Source organism: Pleurodeles waltl, chromosome 4_1 (assembly GCF_031143425.1).
Source record: "Pleurodeles waltl isolate 20211129_DDA chromosome 4_1, aPleWal1.hap1.20221129, whole genome shotgun sequence".
Classification (NCBI taxonomy): Eukaryota; Metazoa; Chordata; class Amphibia; order Caudata; family Salamandridae; genus Pleurodeles; species Pleurodeles waltl.
In genome coordinates, this window is record NC_090442.1 from 54,274,892 (window position 1) to 54,295,926 (window position 21,035).

At 52.5% G+C, this 21,035-nt stretch overlaps 7 non-coding genes across 7 annotated transcripts; all 7 read left to right on the forward strand.

Annotated features, from left to right (window-relative positions):
* Positions 1-2,805: 2,805 nt before the first annotated feature.
* TRNAN-GUU (transfer RNA asparagine (anticodon GUU)) lies at positions 2,806-2,879 on the forward strand. Its single transcript has one exon. It is a non-coding gene; the product is annotated as a tRNA-Asn (tRNA).
* A 2,500-nt stretch (positions 2,880-5,379) lies between these two features.
* Positions 5,380-5,451, forward strand: TRNAW-CCA (transfer RNA tryptophan (anticodon CCA)). Its single transcript has one exon. It is a non-coding gene; the product is annotated as a tRNA-Trp (tRNA).
* Positions 5,452-7,280: 1,829 nt separating this feature from the next.
* Positions 7,281-7,354, forward strand: TRNAN-GUU (transfer RNA asparagine (anticodon GUU)). Its single transcript has one exon. It is a non-coding gene; the product is annotated as a tRNA-Asn (tRNA).
* A 2,500-nt stretch (positions 7,355-9,854) lies between these two features.
* On the forward strand, positions 9,855-9,926 carry TRNAW-CCA (transfer RNA tryptophan (anticodon CCA)). Its single transcript has one exon. It is a non-coding gene; the product is annotated as a tRNA-Trp (tRNA).
* A 4,403-nt stretch (positions 9,927-14,329) lies between these two features.
* On the forward strand, positions 14,330-14,401 carry TRNAW-CCA (transfer RNA tryptophan (anticodon CCA)). The gene has a single exon. It is a non-coding gene; the product is annotated as a tRNA-Trp (tRNA).
* Positions 14,402-16,230: 1,829 nt separating this feature from the next.
* On the forward strand, positions 16,231-16,304 carry TRNAN-GUU (transfer RNA asparagine (anticodon GUU)). Its single transcript has one exon. It is a non-coding gene; the product is annotated as a tRNA-Asn (tRNA).
* Positions 16,305-18,474: 2,170 nt separating this feature from the next.
* On the forward strand, positions 18,475-18,548 carry TRNAN-GUU (transfer RNA asparagine (anticodon GUU)). Its single transcript has one exon. It is a non-coding gene; the product is annotated as a tRNA-Asn (tRNA).
* Positions 18,549-21,035: the final 2,487 nt, after the last annotated feature.

Sequence of the window (21,035 nt, forward strand, 5' to 3'; positions counted from 1 at the left end):
AGAAGCAGCAAGTATCAGAGCCACCGAACCTGGGGTGAGTTACACGAGGAGAAAGGGCGACATGGGGACAGGGGCTATGGGCTCAGGGAACAGCTACCACAATGCAACCTCGGGTGTGGGGATGCCACTCATTGCGGGTACTGCCCTGGGATTTCCTTTTAGAAAGAATCGCTGGTTAAAGTGTAGTGCACAAAAAACCCAACTCCTCGATTACACTATTAGATAACATCCTTTAACTGCCCCACCCACCCTGTGTGAGTCTCACCCACTTCCCGCCTGCTCCCTCTAGTCTGAGAGTTGTATCTCCACAAAAAACACACAGTGGGGCTCAATGAGCTGCTCATGTCTGACATGGACACCTAAGCAGTGCTGGATTCACAACCTGAAAGCCTGCAAAGGAAAGTGTGCCCGGCAGAGGATAAGCTGCCTGGCAACTCAGAACCTTCTTCTAAGAGAAGTAAGACATGTCACAATGGAGTCTAAGCCTACCTGTCTTATGCCAGGACCTTAGAGCTGCAGGCAGGAGCACAAAGGTAAAAATATATATAGAGTCCCAACACGCTCACTGCGGTGGTTGGTCTCTGTGGTGCAATCGGTTAGCGCGTTCGGCTGTTAACCGAAAGGTTGGTGGTTCAAGCCCACCCAGGGACGTATGCTTTTGCCTACATCAAGTCCTGAATTAAAACACAGCTGTCTGGCTTTGCTCTTAGAGCTCTCGCTTTGCCTGCGTGACATGCTCTATCTCACCATTTCTATCTTCTCTCATCTCTTCACCTCTAGTCATTTCCACCAATAGGACTGGAAACGGGCCACCAAGCCTTCTACTTTAACCACAGGCGTACTGAGGGCCAATAAAAGGCACAGAAGCATTTCTTGATCCGGGGCTGAGAACTGCATGCACAGGGACCTCGTGGCGCAACGGTAGCGCGTCTGACTCCAGGTCAGAAGGTTGCGTGTTCAAATCACATCGGGGTCACGCTTTGAGATTTTTTTCCCCACCAAGTCTATATCTCTGACTTCTAAAGCAAAGCCAAAAGAAGGGCGCTTTGCATTGGCCGGGAATCGAACCCAGGGCTCCCACGTGGCAGGCGAGAATTCTACCACTGAACCACCAATGCTTCACTTACATAGGCTGAGCAGAGAGCCCTGCCGTAGACAGTAGTGATGAGGCCCATGCATTCGCATGGGACACCTATGAACAAAGTTTGCATGGCAAGCCTTGGACTGCCAAACGTTCACATGCTGATGGCAGGAATCAGATGCAGGAGACTGAAACTATGAATGTTTCTGCTTTTGCTAAGGACAGTGGTTTGGGGCCAGTGTTGTGCTTGACAGAGCACGACATCAGCCTGCTCTCTGGCTGCTCCCGGGAGAAGTGGCTGACAGAAAGCACCCTCCAGACCACCAGCAATCTTGTGTTTCACAACATGCCACTGTCACTGGACTTTCCTTCTGGGAAAGCCTACTCACTGACCTGGCCAGATTCCATGTCCTCCCCAAAATCCTGGGGAGAAACGGGCAGAGTTCTGCGCCCTGCGCCCTCTTTCGCGTCCCTAACGCGCTCCCAACGCGCCCTACAGCCCTGGTCGGGCTCATACCACTGGGGCCTCTGCCGAGGAAGAGCCCCGGAAGCCTAGGGCCAGGCCTATTGCACAGGCATCTTAGACCAGGCCATTCCGGGATTGCTGTGTTTCACGTCCTGCCCTTCAACTCTCCTGGGAGGGCTTTCCCTGAGAACCCTCATGTCTCTGCCCTCCCAGGAGGCTGTGGTTCTTTGGAAAATAGGGGGTGCACCACGGGCCGTCCCCTTTCCTCTCTCTCGCCAATATCTTTCACCAAAGCTGAGCCCTGCAGGTAAATGTATCTATCTGGCTGAGGGGCCAGGGAGGGCCTTTGCCTGCAGTCTTACAAGCCAGAGTGCAGAGAAGGCAGCAGCTCTGGGACCGGGACTCTGCTCAAAGACATATCTAACATGCCACAGTGGAGCTGAGATGGGCAAGACACGTGTCTCACAGGCAGGCAGCACAACAAGACAGTGGCAGGAAACTATGCTAACAAGGAAAGAGAAAAGTCACGTGTCTCGTGGCCTTCCCACCATTAGACAGTAGTCTGCGCAAGAAAACATCCAACAGTGACAGGACAACCAAGCAAATGACAAACGCTGTGCTGAATAAAGTCATCTTACATGACATTTCGTACAAAGGCCCAGATCATGGGGATGATCGCGCAGAAGCAGCAAGTATCAGAGCCACCGAACCTGAGGTGAGTTACACGAGGAGAAAGGGCGACATGGGGACAGGGGCTAGGGGCTCAGGGAACAGCTACCACAATGCAACCTCGGGTGTGGGGATGCCACTCATTGCGGGTACTGCCCTGGGATTTCCTTTTAGAAAGAATCGCTGGTTAAAGTGTAGTGCACAAAAAACCCAACTCCTCGATTACACTATTAGATAACATCCTTTAACTGCCCCACCCACCCTGTGTGAGTCTCACCCACTTCCCGCCTGCTCCCTCTAGTCTGAGAGTTGTATCTCCACAAAAAACACACAGTGGGGCTCAATGAGCTGCTCATGTCTGACATGGACACCTAAGCAGTGCTGGATTCACAACCTGAAAGCCTGCAAAGGAAAGTGTGCCCGGCAGAAGATAAGCTGCCTGGCAACTCAGAACCTTCTTCTAAGAGAAGTAAGACATGTCACAATGGAGTCTAAGCCTACCTGTCTTATGCCAGGACCTTAGAGCTGCAGGCAGGAGCACAAAGGTAAAAACATATATTGAGTCCCAACACGCTCACTGCGGTGGTTGGTCTCTGTGGCGCAATCGGTTAGCGCGTTCGGCTGTTAACCGAAAGGTTGGTGGTTCAAGCCCACCCAGGGACGTATGCTTTTGCCTACATCAAGTCCTGAATTAAAACACAGCTGTCTGGCTTTGCTCTTAGAGCTCTCGCTTTGCCTGCGTGACATGCTCTATCTCAACATTTCTATCTTCTCTCATCTCTTCACCTCTAGTCATTTCCACCAATAGGACTGGAAACGGGCCACCAAGCCTTCTACTTTAACCACAGGCGTACTGAGGGCCAATAAAAGGCACAGAAGCATTTCATGATCCGGGGCTGAGAACTGCATGCACCAGGACCTCGTGGCGCAACAGTAGCGCGTCTGACTCCAGATCAGAAGGTTGCATGTTCAAATCACGTCGGGGTCACTCTTTGACATTTTTTTCCCCACCAAGTCTATATCTCTGACTTCTAAAGCAAAGCCAAAAGAAGGGTGCTTTGCATTGGCCGGGAATCGAACCCGGGCCTCCCACGTGGCAGGCGAGAATTCTACCACTGAACCACCAATGCTTCACTTACATAGGCTGAGCAGAGAGCCCTGCCGTAGACAGTAGTGATGAGGCCCATGCATTCGCATGGGACACCTATGAACAAATTTTGCATGGCAAGCCTTGGACTGCCAAACGTTCACATGCTGATGGCAGGAATCAGATGCAGGAGACTGAAACTATGAATGTGTCTGCTTTTGCTAAGGACAGTGGTTTGGGGCCAGTGTTGTGCTTGACAGAGCACGACATCAGCCTGCTCTCTGGCTGCTCCCGGGAGAAGTGGCTGACAGAAAGCACCCTCCAGATCACCAGCAATCTTGTGTTTCACAACATGCCACTGTCACTGGACTTTCCTTCTGGGAAAGCCTAGTCACTGACCTGGCCAGATTCCCAGTCCTCCCCAAAATCCTGGGGAGAAACGGGCAGAGTTCTGCGCCCTGCGCCCTCTTTCGCGTCCCTAACGCGCTCCCAACGCGCCCTACAGCCCTGGTCGGGCACAGCCCTGGTCGGGCTCATACCACTGGGGCCTCTGCCGAGGAAGAGCCCCGGAAGCCTAGGGCCAGGCCTATTGCACAGGCATCTTAGACCAGGCCATTCCGGGATTGCTGTGTTTCACGTCCTGCCCTTCAACACTCCTGGGAGGGCTTTCCCTGAGAACCCTCATGTCTCTGCCCTCCCAGGAGGCTGTGGTTCTATGCAAAATAGGGGGTGCACCACGGGCCGTCCCCTTTCCTCTCTCTCGCCAATATCTTTCACCAAAGCTGAGCCCTGCAGGTAAATGTATCTATCTGGCTGAGGGGCCAGGGAGGGCCTTTGCCTGCAGTCTTACAAGCCAGAGTGCAGAGAAGGCAGCAGCTCTGGGACCGGGACTCTGCTCAAAGACATATCTAACATGCCACAGTGGAGCTGAGATGGGCAAGACACGTGTCTCAAAGGCTGGCAGCACACCAAGACAGTGGCAGGAAACTATGCTAACAAGGAAAGAGAAAAGTCACGTGTCTCGTGGCCTTCCCACCATTAGACAGTAGTCTGCGCAAGAAAACATCCAACAGTGACAGGACAACCAAGCAAATGACAAACGCCGTGCTGAATAAAGTCATCTTACATGACATTTCGTACAAAGGCCCAGATCATGGGGATGATCGCGCAGCAGAAGCAGCAAGTATCAGAGCCACCGAACCTGGGGTGAGTTACACGAGGAGAAAGGGCGACATGGGGACAGGGGCTATGGGCTCAGGGAACAGCTACCACAATGCAACCTCGGGTGTGGGGATGCCACTCATTGCGGGTACTGCCCTGGGATTTCCTTTTAGAAAGAATCGCTGGTTAAAGTGTAGTGCACAAAAAACCCAACTCCTCGATTACACTATTAGATAACATCCTTTAACTGCCCCACCCACCCTGTGTGAGTCTCACCCACTTCCCGCCTGCTCCCTCTAGTCTGAGAGTTGTATCTCCACAAAAAACACACAGTGGGGCTCAATGAGCTGCTCATGTCTGACATGGACACCTAAGCAGTGCTGGATTCACAACCTGAAAGCCTGCAAAGGAAAGTGTGCCCGGCAGAGGATAAGCTGCCTGGCAACTCAGAACCTTCTTCTAAGAGAAGTAAGACATGTCACAATGGAGTCTAAGCCTACCTGTCTTATGCCAGGACCTTAGAGCTGCAGGCAGGAGCACAAAGGTAAAAATATATATAGAGTCCCAACACGCTCACTGCGGTGGTTGGTCTCTGTGGTGCAATCGGTTAGCGCGTTCGGCTGTTAACCGAAAGGTTGGTGGTTCAAGCCCACCCAGGGACGTATGCTTTTGCCTACATCAAGTCCTGAATTAAAACACAGCTGTCTGGCTTTGCTCTTAGAGCTCTCGCTTTGCCTGCGTGACATGCTCTATCTCACCATTTCTATCTTCTCTCATCTCTTCACCTCTAGTCATTTCCACCAATAGGACTGGAAACGGGCCACCAAGCCTTCTACTTTGACCACAGGCGTACTGAGGGCCAATAAAAGGCACAGAAGCATTTCTTGATCCGGGGCTGAGAACTGCATGCACAGGGACCTCGTGGCGCAACGGTAGCGCGTCTGACTCCAGATCAGAAGGTTGCGTGTTCAAATCACGTCGGGGTCACTCTTTGAGATTTTTTTCCCCACCAAGTCTATATCTCTGACTTCTAAAGCAAAGCCAAAAGAAGGGCGCTTTGCATTGGCCGGGAATCGAACCCAGGCCTCCCACGTGGCAGGCGAGAATTCTACCACTGAACCACCAATGCTTCACTTACATAGGCTGAGCAGAGAGCCCTGCCGTAGACAGTAGTGATGAGGCCCATGCATTCGCATGGGACACCTATGAACAAAGTTTGCATGGCAAGCCTTGGACTGCCAAACGTTCACATGCTGATGGCAGGAATCAGATGCAGGAGACTGAAACTATGAATGTTTCTGCTTTTGCTAAGGACAGTGGTTTGGGGCCAGTGTTGTGCTTGACAGAGCACGACATCAGCCTGCTCTCTGGCTGCTCCCGGGAGAAGTGGCTGACAGAAAGCACCCTCCAGACCACCAGCAATCTTGTGTTTCACAACATGCCACTGTCACTGGACTTTCCTTCTGGGAAAGCCTACTCACTGACCTGGCCAGATTCCATGTCCTCCCCAAAATCCTGGGGAGAAACGGGCAGAGTTCTGCGCCCTGCGCCCTCTTTCGCGTCCCTAACGCGCTCCCAACGCGCCCTACAGCCCTGGTCGGGCTCATACCACTGGGGCCTCTGCCGAGGAAGAGCCCCGGAAGCCTAGGGCCAGGCCTATTGCACAGGCATCTTAGACCAGGCCATTCCGGGATTGCTGTGTTTCACGTCCTGCCCTTCAACTCTCCTGGGAGGGCTTTCCCTGAGAACCCTCATGTCTCTGCCCTCCCAGGAGGCTGTGGTTCTTTGGAAAATAGGGGGTGCACCACGGGCCGTCCCCTTTCCTCTCTCTCGCCAATATCTTTCACCAAAGCTGAGCCCTGCAGGTAAATGTATCTATCTGGCTGAGGGGCCAGGGAGGGCCTTTGCCTGCAGTCTTACAAGCCAGAGTGCAGAGAAGGCAGCAGCTCTGGGACCGGGACTCTGCTCAAAGACATATCTAACATGCCACAGTGGAGCTGAGATGGGCAAGACACGTGTCTCACAGGCAGGCAGCACAACAAGACAGTGGCAGGAAACTATGCTAACAAGGAAAGAGAAAAGTCACGTGTCTCGTGGCCTTCCCACCATTAGACAGTAGTCTGCGCAAGAAAACATCCAACAGTGACAGGACAACCAAGCAAATGACAAACGCTGTGCTGAATAAAGTCATCTTACATGAAATTTCGTACAAAGGCCCAGATCATGGGGATGATCGCGCAGAAGCAGCAAGTATCAGAGCCACCGAACCTGAGGTGAGTTACACGAGGAGAAAGGGCGACATGGGGACAGGGGCTAGGGGCTCAGGGAACAGCTACCACAATGCAACCTCGGGTGTGGGGATGCCACTCATTGCGGGTACTGCCCTGGGATTTCCTTTTAGAAAGAATCGCTGGTTAAAGTGTAGTGCACAAAAAACCCAACTCCTCGATTACACTATTAGATAACATCCTTTAACTGCCCCACCCACCCTGTGTGAGTCTCACCCACTTCCCGCCTGCTCCCTCTAGTCTGAGAGTTGTATCTCCACAAAAAACACACAGTGGGGCTCAATGAGCTGCTCATGTCTGACATGGACACCTAAGCAGTGCTGGATTCACAACCTGAAAGCCTGCAAAGGAAAGTGTGCCCGGCAGAAGATAAGCTGCCTGGCAACTCAGAACCTTCTTCTAAGAGAAGTAAGACATGTCACAATGGAGTCTAAGCCTACCTGTCTTATGCCAGGACCTTAGAGCTGCAGGCAGGAGCACAAAGGTAAAAACATATATTGAGTCCCAACACGCTCACTGCGGTGGTTGGTCTCTGTGGCGCAATCGGTTAGCGCGTTCGGCTGTTAACCGAAAGGTTGGTGGTTCAAGCCCACCCAGGGACGTATGCTTTTGCCTACATCAAGTCCTGAATTAAAACACAGCTGTCTGGCTTTGCTCTTAGAGCTCTCGCTTTGCCTGCGTGACATGCTCTATCTCAACATTTCTATCTTCTCTCATCTCTTCACCTCTAGTCATTTCCACCAATAGGACTGGAAACGGGCCACCAAGCCTTCTACTTTAACCACAGGCGTACTGAGGGCCAATAAAAGGCACAGAAGCATTTCATGATCCGGGGCTGAGAACTGCATGCACCAGGACCTCGTGGCGCAACAGTAGCGCGTCTGACTCCAGATCAGAAGGTTGCATGTTCAAATCACGTCGGGGTCACTCTTTGACATTTTTTTCCCCACCAAGTCTATATCTCTGACTTCTAAAGCAAAGCCAAAAGAAGGGTGCTTTGCATTGGCCGGGAATCGAACCCGGGCCTCCCACGTGGCAGGCGAGAATTCTACCACTGAACCACCAATGCTTCACTTACATAGGCTGAGCAGAGAGCCCTGCCGTAGACAGTAGTGATGAGGCCCATGCATTCGCATGGGACACCTATGAACAAATTTTGCATGGCAAGCCTTGGACTGCCAAACGTTCACATGCTGATGGCAGGAATCAGATGCAGGAGACTGAAACTATGAATGTGTCTGCTTTTGCTAAGGACAGTGGTTTGGGGCCAGTGTTGTGCTTGACAGAGCACGACATCAGCCTGCTCTCTGGCTGCTCCCGGGAGAAGTGGCTGACAGAAAGCACCCTCCAGACCACCAGCAATCTTGTGTTTCACAACATGCCACTGTCACTGGACTTTCCTTCTGGGAAAGCCTAGTCACTGACCTGGCCAGATTCCCTGTCCTCCCCAAAATCCTGGGGAGAAACGGGCAGAGTTCTGCGCCCTGCGCCCTCTTTCGCGTCCCTAACGTGCTCCCAACGCGCCCTACAGCCCTGGTCGGGCACAGCCCTGGTCGGGCTCATACCACTGGGGCCTCTGCCGAGGAAGAGCCCCGGAAGCCTAGGGCCAGGCCTATTGCACAGGCATCTTAGACCAGGCCATTCCGGGATTGCTGTGTTTCACGTCCTGCCCTTCAACACTCCTGGGAGGGCTTTCCCTGAGAACCCTCATGTCTCTGCCCTCCCAGGAGGCTGTGGTTCTATGCAAAATAGGGGGTGCACCACGGGCCGTCCCCTTTCCTCTCTCTCGCCAATATCTTTCACCAAAGCTGAGCCCTGCAGGTAAATGTATCTATCTGGCTGAGGGGCCAGGGAGGGCCTTTGCCTGCAGTCTTACAAGCCAGAGTGCAGAGAAGGCAGCAGCTCTGGGACCGGGACTCTGCTCAAAGACATATCTAACATGCCACAGTGGAGCTGAGATGGGCAAGACACGTGTCTCAAAGGCTGGCAGCACACCAAGACAGTGGCAGGAAACTATGCTAACAAGGAAAGAGAAAAGTCACGTGTCTCGTGGCCTTCCCACCATTAGACAGTAGTCTGCGCAAGAAAACATCCAACAGTGACAGGACAACCAAGCAAATGACAAACGCCGTGCTGAATAAAGTCATCTTACATGACATTTCGTACAAAGGCCCAGATCATGGGGATGATCGCGCAGCAGAAGCAGCAAGTATCAGAGCCACCGAACCTGGGGTGAGTTACACGAGGAGAAAGGGCGACATGGGGACAGGGGCTATGGGCTCAGGGAACAGCTACCACAATGCAACCTCGGGTGTGGGGATGCCACTCATTGCGGGTACTGCCCTGGGATTTCCTTTTAGAAAGAATCGCTGGTTAAAGTGTAGTGCACAAAAAACCCAACTCCTCGATTACACTATTAGATAACATCCTTTAACTGCCCCACCCACCCTGTGTGAGTCTCACCCACTTCCCGCCTGCTCCCTCTAGTCTGAGAGTTGTATCTCCACAAAAAACACACAGTGGGGCTCAATGAGCTGCTCATGTCTGACATGGACACCTAAGCAGTGCTGGATTCACAACCTGAAAGCCTGCAAAGGAAAGTGTGCCCGGCAGAGGATAAGCTGCCTGGCAACTCAGAACCTTCTTCTAAGAGAAGTAAGACATGTCACAATGGAGTCTAAGCCTACCTGTCTTATGCCAGGACCTTAGAGCTGCAGGCAGGAGCACAAAGGTAAAAATATATATAGAGTCCCAACACGCTCACTGCAGTGGTTGGTCTCTGTGGTGCAATCGGTTAGCGCGTTCGGCTGTTAACCGAAAGGTTGGTGGTTCAAGCCCACCCAGGGACGTATGCTTTTGCCTACATCAAGTCCTGAATTAAAACACAGCTGTCTGGCTTTGCTCTTAGAGCTCTCGCTTTGCCTGCGTGACATGCTCTATCTCACCATTTCTATCTTCTCTCATCTCTTCACCTCTAGTCATTTCCACCAATAGGACTGGAAACGGGCCACCAAGCCTTCTACTTTAACCACAGGCGTACTGAGGGCCAATAAAAGGCACAGAAGCATTTCTTGATCCGGGGCTGAGAACTGCATGCACAGGGACCTCGTGGCGCAACGGTAGCGCGTCTGACTCCAGATCAGAAGGTTGCGTGTTCAAATCACGTCGGGGTCACGCTTTGAGATTTTTTTCCCCACCAAGTCTATATCTCTGACTTCTAAAGCAAAGCCAAAAGAAGGGCGCTTTGCATTGGCCGGGAATCGAACCCAGGCCTCCCACGTGGCAGGCGAGAATTCTACCACTGAACCACCAATGCTTCACTTACATAGGCTGAGCAGAGAGCCCTGCCGTAGACAGTAGTGATGAGGCCCATGCATTCGCATGGGACACCTATGAACAAAGTTTGCATGGCAAGCCTTGGACTGCCAAACGTTCACATGCTGATGGCAGGAATCAGATGCAGGAGACTGAAACTATGAATGTTTCTGCTTTTGCTAAGGACAGTGGTTTGGGGCCAGTGTTGTGCTTGACAGAGCACGACATCAGCCTGCTCTCTGGCTGCTCCCGGGAGAAGTGGCTGACAGAAAGCACCCTCCAGACCACCAGCAATCTTGTGTTTCACAACATGCCACTGTCACTGGACTTTCCTTCTGGGAAAGCCTACTCACTGACCTGGCCAGATTCCATGTCCTCCCCAAAATCCTGGGGAGAAACGGGCAGAGTTCTGCGCCCTGCGCCCTCTTTCGCGTCCCTAACGCGCTCCCAACGCGCCCTACAGCCCTGGTCGGGCTCATACCACTGGGGCCTCTGCCGAGGAAGAGCCCCGGAAGCCTAGGGCCAGGCCTATTGCACAGGCATCTTAGACCAGGCCATTCCGGGATTGCTGTGTTTCACGTCCTGCCCTTCAACTCTCCTGGGAGGGCTTTCCCTGAGAACCCTCATGTCTCTGCCCTCCCAGGAGGCTGTGGTTCTTTGGAAAATAGGGGGTGCACCACGGGCCGTCCCCTTTCCTCTCTCTCGCCAATATCTTTCACCAAAGCTGAGCCCTGCAGGTAAATGTATCTATCTGGCTGAGGGGCCAGGGAGGGCCTTTGCCTGCAGTCTTACAAGCCAGAGTGCAGAGAAGGCAGCAGCTCTGGGACCGGGACTCTGCTCAAAGACATATCTAACATGCCACAGTGGAGCTGAGATGGGCAAGACACGTGTCTCACAGGCAGGCAGCACAACAAGACAGTGGCAGGAAACTATGCTAACAAGGAAAGAGAAAAGTCACGTGTCTCGTGGCCTTCCCACCATTAGACAGTAGTCTGCGCAAGAAAACATCCAACAGTGACAGGACAACCAAGCAAATGACAAACGCTGTGCTGAATAAAGTCATCTTACATGACATTTCGTACAAAGGCCCAGATCATGGGGATGATCGCGCAGAAGCAGCAAGTATCAGAGCCACCGAACCTGAGGTGAGTTACACGAGGAGAAAGGGCGACATGGGGACAGGGGCTAGGGGCTCAGGGAACAGCTACCACAATGCAACCTCGGGTGTGGGGATGCCACTCATTGCGGGTACTGCCCTGGGATTTCCTTTTAGAAAGAATCGCTGGTTAAAGTGTAGTGCACAAAAAACCCAACTCCTCGATTACACTATTAGATAACATCCTTTAACTGCCCCACCCACCCTGTGTGAGTCTCACCCACTTCCCGCCTGCTCCCTCTAGTCTGAGAGTTGTATCTCCACAAAAAACACACAGTGGGGCTCAATGTGTTGCTCATGTCTGACATGGACACCTAAGCAGTGCTGGATTCACAACCTGAAAGCCTGCAAAGGAAAGTGTGCCCGGCAGAAGATAAGCTGCCTGGCAACTCAGAACCTTCTTCTAAGAGAAGTAAGACATGTCACAATGGAGTCTAAGCCTACCTGTCTTATGCCAGGACCTTAGAGCTGCAGGCAGGAGCACAAAGGTAAAAACATATATTGAGTCCCAACACGCTCACTGCGGTGGTTGGTCTCTGTGGCACAATCGGTTAGCGCGTTCGGCTGTTAACCGAAAGGTTGGTGGTTCAAGCCCACCCAGGGACGTATGCTTTTGCCTACATCAAGTCCTGAATTAAAACACAGCTGTCTGGCTTTGCTCTTAGAGCTCTCGCTTTGCCTGCGTGACATGCTCTATCTCAACATTTCTATCTTCTCTCATCTCTTCACCTCTAGTCATTTCCACCAATAGGACTGGAAACGGGCCACCAAGCCTTCTACTTTAACCACAGGCGTACTGAGGGCCAATAAAAGGCACAGAAGCATTTCATGATCCGGGGCTGAGAACTGCATGCACCAGGACCTCGTGGCGCAACAGTAGCGCGTCTGACTCCAGATCAGAAGGTTGCATGTTCAAATCACGTCGGGGTCACTCTTTGACATTTTTTTCCCCACCAAGTCTATATCTCTGACTTCTAAAGCAAAGCCAAAAGAAGGGTGCTTTGCATTGGCCGGGAATCGAACCCGGGCCTCCCACGTGGCAGGCGAGAATTCTACCACTGAACCACCAATGCTTCACTTACATAGGCTGAGCAGAGAGCCCTGCCGTAGACAGTAGTGATGAGGCCCATGCATTCGCATGGGACACCTATGAACAAATTTTGCATGGCAAGCCTTGGACTGCCAAACGTTCACATGCTGATGGCAGGAATCAGATGCAGGAGACTGAAACTATGAATGTGTCTGCTTTTGCTAAGGACAGTGGTTTGGGGCCAGTGTTGTGCTTGACAGAGCACGACATCAGCCTGCTCTCTGGCTGCTCCCGGGAGAAGTGGCTGACAGAAAGCACCCTCCAGACCACCAGCAATCTTGTGTTTCACAACATGCCACTGTCACTGGACTTTCCTTCTGGGAAAGCCTAGTCACTGACCTGGCCAGATTCCCTGTCCTCCCCAAAATCCTGGGGAGAAACGGGCAGAGTTCTGCGCCCTGCGCCCTCTTTCGCGTCCCTAACGCGCTCCCAACGCGCCCTACAGCCCTGGTCGGGCACAGCCCTGGTCGGGCTCATACCACTGGGGCCTCTGCCGAGGAAGAGCCCCGGAAGCCTAGGGCCAGGCCTATTGCACAGGCATCTTAGACCAGGCCATTCCGGGATTGCTGTGTTTCACGTCCTGCCCTTCAACACTCCTGGGAGGGCTTTCCCTGAGAACCCTCATGTCTCTGCCCTCCCAGGAGGCTGTGGTTCTATGCAAAATAGGGGGTGCACCACGGGCCGTCCCCTTTCCTCTCTCTCGCCAATATCTTTCACCAAAGCTGAGCCCTGCAGGTAAATGTATCTATCTGGCTGAGGGGCCAGGGAGGGCCTTTGCCTGCAGTCTTACAAGCCAGAGTGCAGAGAAGGCAGCAGCTCTGGGACCGGGACTCTGCTCAAAGACATATCTAACATGCCACAGTGGAGCTGAGATGGGCAAGACACGTGTCTCAAAGGCTGGCAGCACACCAAGACAGTGGCAGGAAACTATGCTAACAAGGAAAGAGAAAAGTCACGTGTCTCGTGGCCTTCCCACCATTAGACAGTAGTCTGCGCAAGAAAACATCCAACAGTGACAGGACAACCAAGCAAATGACAAACGCCGTGCTGAATAAAGTCATCTTACATGACATTTCGTACAAAGGCCCAGATCATGGGGATGATCGCGCAGCAGAAGCAGCAAGTATCAGAGCCACCGAACCTGGGGTGAGTTACACGAGGAGAAAGGGCGACATGGGGACAGGGGCTATGGGCTCAGGGAACAGCTACCACAATGCAACCTCGGGTGTGGGGATGCCACTCATTGCGGGTACTGCCCTGGGATTTCCTTTTAGAAAGAATCGCTGGTTAAAGTGTAGTGCACAAAAAACCCAACTCCTCGATTACACTATTAGATAACATCCTTTAACTGCCCCACCCACCCTGTGTGAGTCTCACCCACTTCCCGCCTGCTCCCTCTAGTCTGAGAGTTGTATCTCCACAAAAAACACACAGTGGGGCTCAATGAGCTGCTCATGTCTGACATGGACACCTAAGCAGTGCTGGATTCACAACCTGAAAGCCTGCAAAGGAAAGTGTGCCCGGCAGAGGATAAGCTGCCTGGCAACTCAGAACCTTCTTCTAAGAGAAGTAAGACATGTCACAATGGAGTCTAAGCCTACCTGTCTTATGCCAGGACCTTAGAGCTGCAGGCAGGAGCACAAAGGTAAAAATATATATAGAGTCCCAACACGCTCACTGCGGTGGTTGGTCTCTGTGGTGCAATCGGTTAGCGCGTTCGGCTGTTAACCGAAAGGTTGGTGGTTCAAGCCCACCCAGGGACGTATGCTTTTGCCTACATCAAGTCCTGAATTAAAACACAGCTGTCTGGCTTTGCTCTTAGAGCTCTCGCTTTGCCTGCGTGACATGCTCTATCTCACCATTTCTATCTTCTCTCATCTCTTCACCTCTAGTCATTTCCACCAATAGGACTGGAAACGGGCCACCAAGCCTTCTACTTTAACCACAGGCGTACTGAGGGCCAATAAAAGGCACAGAAGCATTTCTTGATCCGGGGCTGAGAACTGCATGCACAGGGACCTCGTGGCGCAACGGTAGCGCGTCTGACTCCAGATCAGAAGGTTGCGTGTTCAAATCACGTCGGGGTCACTCTTTGAGATTTTTTTCCCCACCAAGTCTATATCTCTGACTTCTAAAGCAAAGCCAAAAGAAGGGCGCTTTGCATTGGCCGGGAATCGAACCCAGGCCTCCCACGTGGCAGGCGAGAATTCTACCACTGAACCACCAATGCTTCACTTACATAGGCTGAGCAGAGAGCCCTGCCGTAGACAGTAGTGATGAGGCCCATGCATTCGCATGGGACACCTATGAACAAAGTTTGCATGGCAAGCCTTGGACTGCCAAACGTTCACATGCTGATGGCAGGAATCAGATGCAGGAGACTGAAACTATGAATGTTTCTGCTTTTGCTAAGGACAGTGGTTTGGGGCCAGTGTTGTGCTTGACAGAGCACGACATCAGCCTGCTCTCTGGCTGCTCCCGGGAGAAGTGGCTGACAGAAAGCACCCTCCAGACCACCAGCAATCTTGTGTTTCACAACATGCCACTGTCACTGGACTTTCCTTCTGGGAAAGCCTACTCACTGACCTGGCCAGATTCCATGTCCTCCCCAAAATCCTGGGGAGAAACGGGCAGAGTTCTGCGCCCTGCGCCCTCTTTCGCGTCCCTAACGCGCTCCCAACGCGCCCTACAGCCCTGGTCGGGCTCATACCACTGGGGCCTCTGCCGAGGAAGAGCCCCGGAAGCCTAGGGCCAGGCCTATTGCACAGGCATCTTAGACCAGGCCATTCCGGGATTGCTGTGTTTCACGTCCTGCCCTTCAACTCTCCTGGGAGGGCTTTCCCTGAGAACCCTCATGTCTCTGCCCTCCCAGGAGGCTGTGGTTCTTTGGAAAATAGGGGGTGCACCACGGGCCGTCCCCTTTCCTCTCTCTCGCCAATATCTTTCACCAAAGCTGAGCCCTGCAGGTAAATGTATCTATCTGGCTGAGGGGCCAGGGAGGGCCTTTGCCTGCAGTCTTACAAGCCAGAGTGCAGAGAAGGCAGCAGCTCTGGGACCGGGACTCTGCTCAAAGACATATCTAACATGCCACAGTGGAGCTGAGATGGGCAAGACACGTGTCTCACAGGCAGGCAGCACAACAAGACAGTGGCAGGAAACTATGCTAACAAGGAAAGAGAAAAGTCACGTGTCTCGTGGCCTTCCCACCATTAGACAGTAGTCTGCGCAAGAAAACATCCAACAGTGACAGGACAACCAAGCAAATGACAAACGCTGTGCTGAATAAAGTCATCTTACATGACATTTCGTACAAAGGCCCAGATCATGGGGATGATCGCGCAGAAGCAGCAAGTATCAGAGCCACCGAACCTGAGGTGAGTTACACGAGGAGAAAGGGCGACATGGGGACAGGGGCTAGGGGCTCAGGGAACAGCTACCACAATGCAACCTCGGGTGTGGGGATGCCACTCATTGCGGGTACTGCCCTGGGATTTCCTTTTAGAAAGAATCGCTGGTTAAAGTGTAGTGCACAAAAAACCCAACTCCTCGATTACACTATTAGATAACATCCTTTAACTGCCCCACCCACCCTGTGTGAGTCTCACCCACTTCCCGCCTGCTCCCTCTAGTCTGAGAGTTGTATCTCCACAAAAAACACACAGTGGGGCTCAATGAGCTGCTCATGTCTGACATGGACACCTAAGCAGTGCTGGATTCACAACCTGAAAGCCTGCAAAGGAAAGTGTGCCCGGCAGAAGATAAGCTGCCTGGCAACTCAGAACCTTCTTCTAAGAGAAGTAAGACATGTCACAATGGAGTCTAAGCCTACCTGTCTTATGCCAGGACCTTAGAGCTGCAGGCAGGAGCACAAAGGTAAAAACATATATTGAGTCCCAACACGCTCACTGCGGTGGTTGGTCTCTGTGGCGCAATCGGTTAGCGCGTTCGGCTGTTAACCGAAAGGTTGGTGGTTCAAGCCCACCCAGGGACGTATGCTTTTGCCTACATCAAGTCCTGAATTAAAACACAGCTGTCTGGCTTTGCTCTTAGAGCTCTCGCTTTGCCTGCGTGACATGCTCTATCTCAACATTTCTATCTTCTCTCATCTCTTCACCTCTAGTCATTTCCACCAATAGGACTGGAAACGGGCCACCAAGCCTTCTACTTTAACCACAGGCGTACTGAGGGCCAATAAAAGGCACAGAAGCATTTCATGATCCGGGGCTGAGAACTGCATGCACCAGGACCTCGTGGCGCAACAGTAGCGCGTCTGACTCCAGATCAGAAGGTTGCATGTTCAAATCACGTCGGGGTCACTCTTTGACATTTTTTTCCCCACCAAGTCTATATCTCTGACTTCTAAAGCAAAGCCAAAAGAAGGGTGCTTTGCATTGGCCGGGAATCGAACCCGGGCCTCCCACGTGGCAGGCGAGAATTCTACCACTGAACCACCAATGCTTCACTTACATAGGCTGAGCAGAGAGCCCTGCCGTAGACAGTAGTGATGAGGCCCATGCATTCGCATGGGACACCTATGAACAAATTTTGCATGGCAAGCCTTGGACTGCCAAACGTTCACATGCTGATGGCAGGAATCAGATGCAGGAGACTGAAACTATGAATGTGTCTGCTTTTGCTAAGGACAGTGGTTTGGGGCCAGTGTTGTGCTTGACAGAGCACGACATCAGCCTGCTCTCTGGCTGCTCCCGGGAGAAGTGGCTGACAGAAAGCACCCTCCAGACCACCAGCAATCTTGTGTTTCACAACATGCCACTGTCACTGGACTTTCCTTCTGGGAAAGCCTAGTCACTGACCTGGCCAGATTCCCTGTCCTCCCCAAAATCCTGGGGAGAAACGGGCAGAGTTCTGCGCCCTGCGCCCTCTTTCGCGTCCCTAACGCGCTCCCAACGCGCCCTACAGCCCTGGTCGGGCACAGCCCTGGTCGGGCTCATACCACTGGGGCCTCTGCCGAGGAAGAGCCCCGGAAGCCTAGGGCCAGGCCTATTGCACAGGCATCTTAGACCAGGCCATTCCGGGATTGCTGTGTTTCACGTCCTGCCCTTCAACACTCCTGGGAGGGCTTTCCCTGAGAACCCTCATGTCTCTGCCCTCCCAGGAGGCTGTGGTTCTATGCAAAATAGGGGGTGCACCACGGGCCGTCCCCTTTCCTCTCTCTCGCCAATATCTTTCACCAAAGCTGAGCCCTGCAGGTAAATGTATCTATCTGGCTGAGGGGCCAGGGAGGGCCTTTGCCTGCAGTCTTACAAGCCAGAGTGCAGAGAAGGCAGCAGCTCTGGGACCGGGACTCTGCTCAAAGACATATCTAACATGCCACAGTGGAGCTGAGATGGGCAAGACACGTGTCTCACAGGCAGGCAGCACAACAAGACAGTGGCAGGAAACTATGCTAACAAGGAAAGAGAAAAGTCACGTGTCTCGTGGCCTTCCCACCATTAGACAGTAGTCTGCGCAAGAAAACATCCAACAGTGACAGGACAACCAAGCAAATGACAAACGCTGTGCTGAATAAAGTCATCTTACATGAAATTTCGTACAAAGGCCCAGATCATGGGGATGATCGCGCAGAAGCAGCAAGTATCAGAGCCACCGAACCTGAGGTGAGTTACACGAGGAGAAAGGGCGACATGGGGACAGGGGCTAGGGGCTCAGGGAACAGCTACCACAATGCAACCTCGGGTGTGGGGATGCCACTCATTGCGGGTACTGCCCTGGGATTTCCTTTTAGAAAGAATCGCTGGTTAAAGTGTAGTGCACAAAAAACCCAACTCCTCGATTACACTATTAGATAACATCCTTTAACTGCCCCACCCACCCTGTGTGAGTCTCACCCACTTCCCGCCTGCTCCCTCTAGTCTGAGAGTTGTATCTCCACAAAAAACACACAGTGGGGCTCAATGAGCTGCTCATGTCTGACATGGACACCTAAGCAGTGCTGGATTCACAACCTGAAAGCCTGCAAAGGAAAGTGTGCCCGGCAGAAGATAAGCTGCCTGGCAACTCAGAACCTTCTTCTAAGAGAAGTAAGACATGTCACAATGGAGTCTAAGCCTACCTGTCTTATGCCAGGACCTTAGAGCTGCAGGCAGGAGCACAAAGGTAAAAACATATATTGAGTCCCAACACGCTCACTGCGGTGGTTGGTCTCTGTGGCGCAATCGGTTAGCGCGTTCGGCTGTTAACCGAAAGGTTGGTGGTTCAAGCCCACCCAGGGACGTATGCTTTTGCCTACATCAAGTCCTGAATTAAAACACAGCTGTCTGGCTTTGCTCTTAGAGCTCTCGCTTTGCCTGCGTGACATGCTCTATCTCAACATTTCTATCTTCTCTCATCTCTTCACCTCTAGTCATTTCCACCAATAGGACTGGAAACGGGCCACCAAGCCTTCTACTTTAACCACAGGCGTACTGAGGGCCAATAAAAGGCACAGAAGCATTTCATGATCCGGGGCTGAGAACTGCATGCACCAGGACCTCGTGGCGCAACAGTAGCGCGTCTGACTCCAGATCAGAAGGTTGCATGTTCAAATCACGTCGGGGTCACTCTTTGACATTTTTTTCCCCACCAAGTCTATATCTCTGACTTCTAAAGCAAAGCCAAAAGAAGGGTGCTTTGCATTGGCCGGGAATCGAACCCGGGCCTCCCACGTGGCAGGCGAGAATTCTACCACTGAACCACCAATGCTTCACTTACATAGGCTGAGCAGAGAGCCCTGCCGTAGACAGTAGTGATGAGGCCCATGCATTCGCATGGGACACCTATGAACAAATTTTGCATGGCAAGCCTTGGACTGCCAAACGTTCACATGCTGATGGCAGGAATCAGATGCAGGAGACTGAAACTATGAATGTGTCTGCTTTTGCTAAGGACAGTGGTTTGGGGCCAGTGTTGTGCTTGACAGAGCACGACATCAGCCTGCTCTCTGGCTGCTCCCGGGAGAAGTGGCTGACAGAAAGCACCCTCCAGACCACCAGCAATCTTGTGTTTCACAACATGCCACTGTCACTGGACTTTCCTTCTGGGAAAGCCTAGTCACTGACCTGGCCAGATTCCCTGTCCTCCCCAAAATCCTGGGGAGAAACGGGCAGAGTTCTGCGCCCTGCGCCCTCTTTCGCGTCCCTAACGCGCTCCCAACGCGCCCTACAGCCCTGGTCGGGCACAGCCCTGGTCGGGCTCATACCACTGGGGCCTCTGCCGAGGAAGAGCCCCGGAAGCCTAGGGCCAGGCCTATTGCACAGGCATCTTAGACCAGGCCATTCCGGGATTGCTGTGTTTCACGTCCTGCCCTTCAACACTCCTGGGAGGGCTTTCCCTGAGAACCCTCATGTCTCTGCCCTCCCAGGAGGCTGTGGTTCTATGCAAAATAGGGGGTGCACCACGGGCCGTCCCCTTTCCTCTCTCTCGCCAATATCTTTCACCAAAGCTGAGCCCTGCAGGTAAATGTATCTATCTGGCTGAGGGGCCAGGGAGGGCCTTTGCCTGCAGTCTTACAAGCCAGAGTGCAGAGAAGGCAGCAGCTCTGGGACCGGGACTCTGCTCAAAGACATATCTAACATGCCACAGTGGAGCTGAGATGGGCAAGACACGTGTCTCAAAGGCTGGCAGCACACCAAGACAGTGGCAGGAAACTATGCTAACAAGGAAAGAGAAAAGTCACGTGTCTCGTGGCCTTCCCACCATTAGACAGTAGTCTGCGCAAGAAAACATCCAACAGTGACAGGACAACCAAGCAAATGACAAACGCCGTGCTGAATAAAGTCATCTTACATGACATTTCGTACAAAGGCCCAGATCATGGGGATGATCGCGCAGCAGAAGCAGCAAGTATCAGAGCCACCGAACCTGGGGTGAGTTACACGAGGAGAAAGGGCGACATGGGGACAGGGGCTATGGGCTCAGGGAACAGCTACCACAATGCAACCTCGGGTGTGGGGATGCCACTCATTGCGGGTACTGCCCTGGGATTTCCTTTTAGAAAGAATCGCTGGTTAAAGTGTAGTGCACAAAAAACCCAACTCCTCGATTACACTATTAGATAACATCCTTTAACTGCCCCACCCACCCTGTGTGAGTCTCACCCACTTCCCGCCTGCTCCCTCTAGTCTGAGAGTTGTATCTCCACAAAAAACACACAGTGGGGCTCAATGAGCTGCTCATGTCTGACATGGACACCTAAGCAGTGCTGGATTCACAACCTGAAAGCCTGCAAAGGAAAGTGTGCCCGGCAGAGGATAAGCTGCCTGGCAACTCAGAACCTTCTTCTAAGAGAAGTAAGACATGTCACAATGGAGTCTAAGCCTACCTGTCTTATGCCAGGACCTTAGAGCTGCAGGCAGGAGCACAAAGGTAAAAATATATATAGAGTCCCAACACGCTCACTGCGGTGGTTGGTCTCTGTGGTGCAATCGGTTAGCGCGTTCGGCTGTTAACCGAAAGGTTGGTGGTTCAAGCCCACCCAGGGACGTATGCTTTTGCCTACATCAAGTCCTGAATTAAAACACAGCTGTCTGGCTTTGCTCTTAGAGCTCTCGCTTTGCCTGCGTGACATGCTCTATCTCACCATTTCTATCTTCTCTCATCTCTTCACCTCTAGTCATTTCCACCAATAGGACTGGAAACGGGCCACCAAGCCTTCTACTTTAACCACAGGCGTACTGAGGGCCAATAAAAGGCACAGAAGCATTTCTTGATCCGGGGCTGAGAA